At 34.8% G+C, this 11,871-nt stretch overlaps 1 long non-coding RNA gene across 1 annotated transcript; it reads left to right on the top strand.

Annotated features, from left to right (window-relative positions):
• The first annotated feature begins 2,244 nt into the window (after positions 1–2,244).
• On the top strand, positions 2,245–5,138 carry LOC107991126 (uncharacterized). The gene is made up of 4 exons (XR_001763011.2): positions 2,245–2,477; positions 2,601–2,647; positions 3,822–3,873; positions 4,863–5,138. It is a non-coding gene; the product is annotated as an uncharacterized LOC107991126 (long non-coding RNA).
• Positions 5,139–11,871: the final 6,733 nt, after the last annotated feature.

The raw sequence follows: 11,871 nt of genomic DNA, 5'->3' as shown, positions 1-11,871 counted from the left end.
CTTCTCTTTCTATCTCTTTTATCCATAGCTACAATGTCACATTGTCGTGGTACGCATTTAAGAATATCATCTTTCCCTAATATATATATAAGTATATGTATCTCGTATGTATGTGTTTTGAGTCTTTGTTTGTGTATTTACAGTGCTGCTTCATGTTGACCCACAATTTGATGTTGGCGGACCTGAAATGGTCATTCGACCCCCTCCTCATCATCTTGATTCAGACATTGGTGGCCCACAAATGATCATTCCACCACCTCCACCCCACAAATTTCCACAATCGGACGTCGGCGAGCCTCAAATGGTCATTCCACCCCCTCCTCCACACCATCATCTTGATTCGGACATTGGTGGTCCTCAGATGGTCATCCCACCACCCCCACCGCACAAACATCCACAATCTGATGTCGGCGGCCCTCAAATGGTTATCCCACCTCCTCCACCGCACAAACTTCCACAATCCGATGTTGGCGGGCCTCAAATGGTCATACCACCACCTCCACCACATCATCATCTTGATTCTGATGTTGGTGGCCCTCAAATGGTTATCCCACCACCTCCACCACATAAATTTCCACAATCTGATGTTGGCGGGCCTCAAATGGTCATTCCACCCCCTCCACCACACCATTATCTTGATTCTGATGTTGGCGGCCCTCAAATGGTTGTTCCCCCTCCTCCACCACATCACATTCGCCTTTAGTCGAACATCGTCTACGACTCCCAAATGGTCATCCCAGTGCCTCCTCCTTCATATGTTTCATCCACAAATTAATATTTAGTGATATCATAACGATAATCCTCTACCACCTCTAAAGCAACTTTTATTGCATGCAATCCGATCACATCTCTAGATGTGTGATTCATTTCTTGTCACTTCCCTTGAAATATTAAGCATAATAATTTAATAATAAGAATACTTACTATTATAAATATTTTTGCCATGTGTCTGAGACGATGTGCAGCGGCCAACATCCTCAAAATGGTTAGTTTTAAAATAAAATGACAAAAAAAAAGTCGCCACCAATCTTTTTTACGATGTGATTGGACACCGAAATAAAGAAAATGTTTTTTTAAATAGAATTGTAAAAAATGGTCTGCAAAAACTAGAGTGTTGAATTCGGGAGTCATTTGTGTGTGAGGAAGGTGTTAGCGCCCCACAACACCCGTTTTGAAAATGTGGGCAAAATTTCAAATCTTGAATTGAAAATATTATTCTTTAATTTATTTTAAAAAGTAATGTCTTATTTTAACCCTCATTACTCTAATATTTGATGGAATTTAATTGTAACAATAGTTCCAATTCCAACATTGAAACGACTCCCTTCGAATTTGTTTGTAACGATATTTAATGGGATGAAGTAAGGTTGAGGAAGTGACTTGGCCAAGTGATATAAGTCATCAATGAGACAATAGAGGATATCTGAAGCAAACAAAAACCAACCCATTATCGCAAACGGAGTTTTGTAGATAAATGTTGAAGTTAATGTTAAAGTTTTTTTTTTCCCTCAAGTTTCCTCTTTGGAAAGTTTTCTTTGTAGAATAAGGTCTTGAATCGTATGAGATATTAAAGGGTTTTGGACCATCTACATATCGTTTAGTGTTGCTTATGGAACTTGCTAGAGTTCACGATGTGTTTCATGGTCGTTCTGGCTTAAATATATTCCTGATCCCTCTCATATTCTCGAGGCACAACCGATCCATTTGAACAAGGAGTTGTCTTACGAAGTGGAACCAATACAACTTCTTGACAAGAAAGAACAAGCCCTAAGGAACAAGTTATACCGTTAGTTAAGGTTCTCTGGAGGAACCACAATATTGAAGAAGGAAAGTGGGAGATAGAACAGGCAATGAAAGCTCGATGCCCACAACTTTTCACGTCATCACCTTGATCGAATTTCGCGGACGAAATTCTTAAAAGGAGGTAGTAACTTGTAAGCCCCATTCTCTTCTCGTCTACTTTATCTATTTATTTAATATCTCCTTCAGATTTATTGTTGTGATAAGGAAATCGAAACAATTTTGGTTTGGAACAAGACTTGGAAATTAAGTGTTAAAATGATGGAAATTAAGAAATGGTCAAAGTAGAAGTATAATGTTAAGTTGGGGGCATTATGGTCATTTCTCAATATTACTATCATTATTATCTACTTCTTCTTTCCTTTTAGTGGGGTTTTTTTTTAAATAAATAAATAAAAAAAAAAGAGAACAACATTTCTTCTTCTTCTTCTCCAAAAAAAATCGTGAAGCCCCCTTCTCTCTCTAGAACTTCTCTTCCGCTCACTCTCTCTCTCGCACGCCGGCCACGGCGCAACTTGTCGTCGACAACGCGACCGAAAACCCAAAGTCACCGATTCTCCCTCTGTCTCACCGATATTTCTCTCTTCTCTTATCAACCATCACCGTCCATTGATCGGAGTACGTTCGATGCATTTGCCACCATCAAACTCGAGGTCGGAAGTTTTGGTTGGAATTTAGTAAGCTTGGTAACATCTTATTGTTTAATTAGAAAAGTTTCGAATACCCATTAAGTTTCCGCTTTATTTTCACAATACCCATTACATTTCATTGTTATATTTGGATTTCTTGGACGATTTTAGCTGCTGTCCAGCGGAAGTTCGGAATTAGGCATTTTGGCACAACTTGGGTAAGATTATAAGCTCTATGGAGTGGTTCTTGAGTACGCCCATCTAATTTTAGTGATAATATTGAGAAGTCCATGATGGTGGATACTTGATTTAGTTAGGATGTTGTCCATTGAAGTTGAGTACTTTGCTTTCTTGATAAAGTTTATTTGTTAAAATTAAACATCCATGATACTTGGGTCCTAGAGTTGAAGTTTAAAGGTTGAAAATGAGTTTTCCATTAACTTTGGAGTTAATTTTTGTGTTATTTCTATAAGGTTCAGAACATAAAATGTTTTAGGTAATCTTAAGAAGTGTTTAAGGTTGTTTGACTCATATTAATATAACAGAAGTGTGGTAAACATAGACCACCTCTGATGTTCTGATCGGTTTGAGCTATACAAACAGAATTAAGAGGTGAGGTTTAAATTTTCTGAAATCTAATTCATTTTTGAAAAAATTTTATGAAGGAAGCTTAACCAAATTCTGAGGTTTATTGGGTGAATTCTCACACAAAAGACAGAGCAAGTGTATTCACGCGAAATCAGAAGATCTCTGTTATTTTTAGTATTTTAGAGTGTACCAGTGGAGTTAGGATCTCTATTTAGTATGGTTGGAAAGCTTATTCAATTTACTACAACTTTTATGAAGCATTTGTGAGCTAAATATGATTGGAAGTAAATTTAATTTCATAAACAAGTCAGGGGATAGCAGAAGATTTCGTTTTTGAATACTCTCTGTTTCGGGCCAATACTATAGCAATCTATTGGGAATCATATTGTCCTTCCTTCAGGTAAATTATAGAGGACATCAAAATGAAGATTTTGATATAAAGAACACTTATTTTGGTTAAGTATTAGAAGAGTTATGTTCATTTGAAGTTCATGTTGCGAATCTGGAAAATTTTGAGAAATGTGTTATCGAGGTGATTTTGATATGGTTTTAGATAAATTTTAGTGGGTTCTCTCATGTTTGGGTGCTTGTGGCGTTAAGAGATTGATGTGATTCTAAGGGTCCAAAGTTGGAATTTTTAGAATAGATTAAAGCATGAAGGGATAATTCAATTTAAGTCTTGGAAGAGAGAAATTGGAGTCTTCGGAGCATAAAATAGTTTGAGTTGGCTTTATAAAGTATGTTGAAGATTGTTGTGTCGTCTTGCTTTGTAAAGTTAATTGATAAACCTTAATCTTGTTTCAGGCTAGATCGAAGTGGGAAAGGCGTAAAATCCCGGGGGATTGAGTAATTGATTGTGAGTGGTTTAAATTCAAGTATTTTCATTATAAATCTAGTATAATTGTTCTAGTATGAAAATTTAGAATATGCTTGCCTTATGATTTATGTGTTATAAAGGTTTTCAAATGTGATTTTCGATTTTCCATGAACTCTTGTATTTCGAAACTGTGATTGAACCCAAACTTATTAAGTAAGTTTAGATGAAAACTTGTTTCTAAACATTCATTGATTTATAACTAGATTTGAAGGAGTTCTAAAAGTATGTATTGATGGCTAAGGATCCAAATATGTGAAAACGTGTTTCTAACCATGTTTGATTTGTTTTCAAACTTGAACTGTGTGACATTATGGATGTTGGTGATTACCCTTAAGGCTACGAGAATGTATTTCTGTAGCGCCACCTACGGTTGTCAGGGGATTTCTTGGCTGAAAGAGGCCGTGACCAGAGATCTGAGAACCTGAGCCTAGGTGAGGACGTGGATGGAGAATTTTCATATGGCTTCGAACCTAGCTTAACCTATGGTTGGGTGGCTCTATGTGCACATAGGAGCGGTATGTTGTTACCGTGGTAGGTGCTAAGCATGCATGAGCTCCGTTTGACCGCGTGTTTCCTTGTGGATTGGATCACGTGTGAGTTATCCTTAGGCCGTATGCTTAGTATGCTATCATGGTTGGATTGGATTGGTTGGATCGGATTAGATGGAGGTTGTTATCGTTGCGGGTACTAAATATGCGTGAGCTAGTTTTGGCCGCATGATTTTTAGTCATGTGCGAGCTATCTTTGGCCGTATATTTAGATGCCTTGCCATGATTGGTTTGGATACAGGTTTGTTGGCCTTACTTATGGTTTATGGTAATATATGATCTAATATTTTAATTATCATTTCGGTGTTGATTTTATACCTAAACCGTTAAATGTATGTTTTATAAGTTTTTAAAAAAAAATAAACAAAATGGCCACTCACTGAGTTTCAACTCACGTTTTCAATGTTTTCTCCCCCCCAGGTTGCGAACCAAAGGCCAAGTGTTGATTTAACGCTCGTCATTAGTCGTAGATCTCCATTATGCTTGTATGTTTATAGTAAATTTTTGCATCATGGAGTAGTTAGATGTGATAAGAGTGAGGTTAAAAACTTGTGTTGAATTTCCCTCTTAGAACGAAATCATGTGTATGTAACTTTTAAGCTGATTGTGAACTTTACTGAAACTCTGAAACTGTTTGAATAAGTGTGTGGTGAGACACACTTGCGGCGTTATGGAGTTTTAAAGTTAAGTTACATATAGAAGTGCAAAATCTCTCCTTTTGAGGTTTGGCTAACTCATATTTTAGGGGAAATGCTGCCGAAATTTTTTATGAATTTTTTTTTTAAAGGTATTTTATAAATCTTATCTTTGAGAAGGATTGTTTAAGGGAATAGATTCACACCACGATCTAAGTTAGAGGGGAAAACTTAGAACGATGTATGTATATATATATGTATGTATGTATCTCGTATGCATTTGTTATGAGTCTTTGTTGCATGTTGACCTAAAATCTGACGTCGGTGGCCCTCAATTGGTTATCCCACCTCCTCCTCCTTACAAACATCTACAATTTGATGTTGGCAGACCTGAAATGGTCATTTGACCCCATCCTCATCATCTTTATTCAGATATTGGTGGCCCACAAATGGTCATTCCACCACCTCCACCCCACAAATTTCAACAATCCGACGTCAACGGGCGTCAAATGGTCATTCCACCCTCTCTACCACACCATCATCTTGATTCGGACATTGGTGGCTCTCAAATGGTCATCCCACCACCTCCACCACATAAACTTCCACAATCTGATGTTGGCCGGCCTCAAATGGTCTTTTCACCTCCTCCACCACACCATCATCTTGGTTCATAGGTCGATGGCCCTCAAATTGTTATTTCGCCTCCTCCACCACATCACGTTCACCCTTAGTTGGACGTCGTCAATGACCCCCAAATAGTCATCCAATAGCCTCCTCATCCACATGTTCCATCCGTAAATTAATATTTAGTGAGATCATAATGATAATTCCCTACCTCCTCTAAAGAAACTTTAATGGCATGCAATTCGACTACAACTTTGGAATTGTGATTCATTTCTTGTCACTTCCCTTGTAATATTGAGCATAAAAAGCTAATAATAATAATACTTACTATTATAAATATCAAATGCTCATGCATAGTGTACTTGGGAAACATGTGGCCTTTGCTCGCTAATCCCATGAGTATATGTTGTCCATGTATCCTACAATTATACATTCTTGGGGCATTTAAGATGGAATATATATATATATATATATAGTTGGATTACAATAGTTTGTGTTTGGAGTGTATAATTTTAGTTTTGGTTATAATAGTATGTATTTGAGAGTTAAAACTATTTTAGTTTGAGAAGGAAATAGTAAACATTATGATTTTAAATTAAAAGCTGTAGGAAATAGTAAAAACTGTAGCAAATAATGGTTTTACAAGAATGTACTTGATTGTACATAATCAAGGACTTTTCAATAGTATTTACTATAGCAATAGGTGGTTATTATAATCTTAGGATAGTTTGTTTCCCAAACGACTCTTTCGTGTCCATATAACTCACCTTCTACTTGTCACGTGTCCTACAAACATATACTTTTTGTGACCATGTCATCCATGTTTTCTAGAAACATATACTTTTTTTTTTACTAAAAACTAATATTTGTTTTCTAAGGAAAAATACTTAGGTGGAGATGCACGTATAGATAGTATTCTAATTAAAATTTTTCATGTGATAAAGATTCTCCTTTACAAAAATTAAGTTATTTTTGGAGAGAGAATGTAATTTTAATACATAATCGTAAATAAATTGAACATATATGACTAACTCGATAATAAAAATAGTTCAAAACAAGGCCATATTGTAACTTTCAGAAACAACCTATAATTTCCAATCTTTCATATGAAGGAATGTAAAAACAAATATCATCATTGGTAATGTATTATTAAATTGTAATATATTCACGTTTATTTATTTATCTCTCATTACTCACCTATATCTTATCGAATAAAATATTTGTTCACAGGAATTTACCAAAGAAACGTGTTTTATGGACTTAAACTTGTGTTTATGTTGTGCTTGGTGTTGATTTGATGCGATGTGGGCCGATCTCTAGTACTTGATCCTTTTATTTCTTTCTTAGTTGAACGAGGAAGCAAAGCACTTGATGTTCTTGAACTTGGAGAATTGAAAGAATATTTGTATCTCCAAAGAACTTGAACTTCAAGGAGTGGTTCGGTTTTCAAGAGTTATACTAGAAGTCCTTGATACTTTCATATAGGTTTACAAAATTCTTGGTTTACAACTTTCTATTATTGTTAATTTTATTTTCTTAATTCAATTTATGATTCTTAATTTTTTTATTATTCGAGTTTCTAATCTCCTTTATTATTGTTGATACGATGTATTTATGTAACACCCAGTTCTAGCTTTTTCCCTCTAACCTAGTTCTAGTTCATGGTGTGAATTTAATTGCTCTTTGAAAACATTCCTTTTCAAATGAAAGATTAATAAAACACTTGTCATAAAGTTCTATAAAAATTTCGGCAGCATCTTCAATAAAATATGAGTTAGCCAAACCTGAAAAGGGAGAGATTTTCACTTATATACTTATATATATATGTATATATATATATATGCAATCTTCAGATGCAAATCTCATCAAGTGCGTCTCACTGTCACACCCCATTTTAAGTTTTCCCATCTAACCTTAATCGTGGTGTGAATCTACTCTTTAAAACCTTTCTTTTTAAACATAATAATGATAAAACGCTATCCAAAAATTCTATACAAATTCCAGCAGCGCATCCCCTAAAATATGGGTTAGCCAAACCTGTAAAGGGGAGAATTCTTTTGCACTTCTATATATGTATATGCAACTTCATAATCCACAACACATCAAGTGTGTCTCACCACATACTCATCCAGACAATTCTAGAGTTTCGAGCAAAAAATCATATCAAACTAGATATTATGTACAAAATAGTTTCAACCTAATGAGGGATCTCACCAAACACAAGTCCTCAGGGTCACTCTCGCTACATCTAACCACTTCATGATGCATTACAAAAGATAACTATATACATACAAGAAAAAGAAAAGAATGGACATCTATAAACGATGGAGACGGTTCAACTAATGCTTGGTCCTTAATCGTTACCTGAGGGGGTGGGAGAAAATATTGAAAACATAAGTCGAAAGCTCAGTGACGGGTAAGTTTCTTAGAAGTAAAACTCGTAAAAATGTTGATTCCACCCTCTCCACCACATCATCATCTTGATTCGAACATTGGTGGCCCTCAAATGGTCATCCCACCACCTCCACCGCACAAACATCCACAATCTGATGTCGGCGGCCCTCAAATAGTTATTCCACCTCCTCCACCACACAAACATCCACAATCTGATGTCGGCGGCCCTCAAATGGTTATCCCACTCCTCCTCCGCACAAACTTCCACAATTTGATGTTGGCGGGCCTCAAATGGTCATACCACTACCTCTACCACATCATCATCTTGATTCTGATGTTGGTGGCCCTCAAATGGTTATCCCACCACCTCCACCACATAAATTTCCAAAATCCGACGTTGGCGGGCCTCAAATGGTCATTCCACCCCCTCCACCACACCAATATCTTGATTCCGATGTTGGCGACCCTCAAATGGTTATTCCCCCTCCTCCACCACATCACATTCGCCTTTAGTCGAACATCGTCGACGACCCCCAAATGGTCATCCCAGCACCTCCTCCTTCATATGTTTCATCCACAAATTAGTATTTAGTTACATCATAACGATAATCCTCTACCACCTTTAAAGCAGCTTTTATTGCATGCAATCCGATCACATCTCTAGATGTGTGATTCATTTCTTGTCACTTCCCTTGAAATATTAAGCATAATAAGTTAATAATAAGAATACTTACTATTATAAATATTTTCGCCATGTGTCCGAGACAACGTGGAGCAGTCAACATTCTCAAAATAGTTAGTTTTAAAACAAAATTACAAAAAAAAAAGTCGCCGCCAATCTTTTTTACGGCGTGATTGGACACCGAAATAAAGTAAACAATTTTTAAATAAAATTATAAAAGATGGTCTGCGAAAACTAAAGTGTTGAGTTTGGAAGTCATTTGTATATGAGAAAAATGTTAGCATCCTTCAACACCCGTTTAGAAAACGGTGGCCAAATTTCCAATCTTGAATTGAAAATACTATTCTTTAATTTATTTTTAAAATAATGTCTTATTTTATTTTTCATTACTCCAATGTTTGAATTAATTATCTCATAAAATAAATGGAGAGCATTCCATCGATTGAACTATATATTAAAGAAAATTTTCTCACCTCAAAAAAGTGAAAAAGTAGTATACTTTCTCAAATGAAATATTTTCAAATATAAAAAATAACAAAAAAAAAGTGTGAAATGGAATTTTTTAGAAAAATTGTTATAGGTAACAAAATATTAAAACTATTTATAAAATATAACAAAAAACCATTTATATATGCTATAAAGAATTTAATTAATTTTGATATATTTTGTAAATATTTTCTATATTTTGCTATTTTGAAATAGTTTTATGTAATTTTGCTATAATATTAGATACCAACACAATTTAGAAAATACAATATGACATATTTTTCAATTTGAATCACTTTATAATATCATTTGATTGGTCCAAGTTTTTGTGCATAGTCACACATACTAATGAATTTTGACCAATTGATTAAGCTTTGATTAAAGTCAAACAATTTTTTTATCCTTTCAAGATAGCGCAATAATATACTTCTTATTTTTCCTTTAAAAAAATCACATCAATTTTTTTTTCTTTTTGGCATTTTCAAATATGAAAAAATAAACCAAAATATTTATAAAATATAATAAAATTTCAAACGGTTCTATGAGTGATACCAATAAGTCTATCGGGTGTGTGCATGTTCTTGGAAGGGAAGACACGAAGGATCGGATTTGAAACAGTTGTGGATTTTCTTTTTTTTATTAATTTCTCCAAAAATGACAAACTATAGATACTTATACTAAACTTCAATATAGTCAAAGTTAACCTAATTGTCTAAAATAACAACTGTTAAAATACAGCAATAACTCTAAAATGAATTATAATAACTTACTTAAGAGATTCTTAACAAACTATTTACATCCCTATCAGTGTTAGATAGAAACAGAAATCTTGTAAATATGTTCAATAATTTTGTTATTTACGGAAGTTCTCCTTTTTTATGAACTATTAAGTTCGTTCTAAAAAATAGTTTGAGAGTCTTTCTTTTTTCTTTTTTTGTTACATTTGAGGTATTTGAAGTTTTTTTTTCTTTGTTAGTACAACAATTGCATTCAAATTTCACAAATACAAGCCTTTTACTTAATTGATTTTAAATGATTATAACATTAAAAGTTAATGAAAATAATTTAGTTTCAAATATTTTAATTCGTTGATGAAAATAATTTAGTTTCAACTATTTTAATTTGTTGATGAAAATAATTTAGTTTTAATTATTTTGATTAGTTTATATTAATTAATAGACAAAGACATTACTACTGAGGACTAAAAGAAAACCCAAAGACTAGATAGAAATAAAACTCACGTGTACATGTTGGCCAGTAGTGTATTGGCTACATCCATGAGGTAGGAGATAACAATTTTATTGAACAGAATGTTTTCAGAATGTAGAGAAAACCATTAGGGCTAGAAAGTTTATATATTGCACTTCTCTAACCCATAGAGTCATAATCGTAAATAACATAAATAATTAAATATGTTGAATACAAATTTTGAATAGGTTTTGGGGGCATTATCCCCAAACCCCAGCAAAGGGCGTCGTCCATGGATCCCAACTCCTTGATCGAGCAGCAACATCCTCGTACTTTGTTGTTGGTTGCACCAAATGACAAATTCAAGGCATTCCAACAAATCTCCACCTTGACTTGAATTCTCTTTCAAATAACAGATGTACTAGATGCAACATAAAACAAACATTGTTAGACATACCCAGTCTTCTCCCCCATGCCTCAATGTGTTCCACATGGGACCATTAACAATTCTAAACATTTAGCAAGTTCAGAAAACGTTGGAACTCGCCTAGTGGGATCGATTTAGTGAACATATTAGCAAAGTTATCAACACTAGTAATTTTCATCACTTTTAACTCTTTGTTCACTTCTTAAGAAATGATACCTTACATCAAAGTACTTAGTTCTCTCATAATGAACTTGATTTTGGCTAGACATATTGCACTCAAACTATCACAATATACAATATCTTGATCATAATGCAACCAATATCATCAACTAGCTCTCTCAACCACATTCCTCTTGTGCAACTGTTCACACGAGATTTCCGAAGAAATTTGATTCGTGGAGTTGAACTTGTGTTGATGTTGTATTTATGTTGATTCGATGTTATGTGGTTCGATCTCTAGAATTTGATCCTCTGATTCTCTCAAAGATCCTCTAGAATGTGGTTGTATGCTTACACTTGATTTGAGGAAGCGAAGCACGTGATGTTCTTGAAGTTGGAGTCTTGGAAGAAAGCTTGTATCTTCGAAGAAGCTTCAATCTTTGAGGGTGTTCTTAAAGTTGGAGTATTGGAAGAAAGCTTGTATCTTCGAAGAGCTTCAATCTTTGAGGGTGTTCTTGAAGTTGGAGTCTTGGAGGAAAGCTTGTATCTTCAAAGAAGCTTCAATGTTCGAGGGTGTTCTTGAAGTTGGAGTCTTGTAAGAAAGCTTCTATCTTCGAAGAAGCTTTAATCTTCGAGGGTGGTCGGAGTTTCGATCTTCAAGGGTGGTCGACTTCAGGAGGCTTCTATGTCTTGTGAGAATTCTCTATAGACCTTCTGTCAAAAATTTCCAACCCCACAAATGAAGAGAACTCTTCTATTTATAGAGTTCCCTGGTGGGCTTTTATAGACTTGGGCCTAGTCTGGTCCATGGACCATACCCATGGACTCAATCGC

Source organism: Cucumis melo, chromosome 2, assembly GCF_025177605.1.
Source record: "Cucumis melo cultivar AY chromosome 2, USDA_Cmelo_AY_1.0, whole genome shotgun sequence".
Taxonomy (NCBI): domain Eukaryota; kingdom Viridiplantae; phylum Streptophyta; class Magnoliopsida; order Cucurbitales; family Cucurbitaceae; genus Cucumis; species Cucumis melo.
This window is presented reverse-complemented; position numbering and strand designations above follow the sequence as displayed.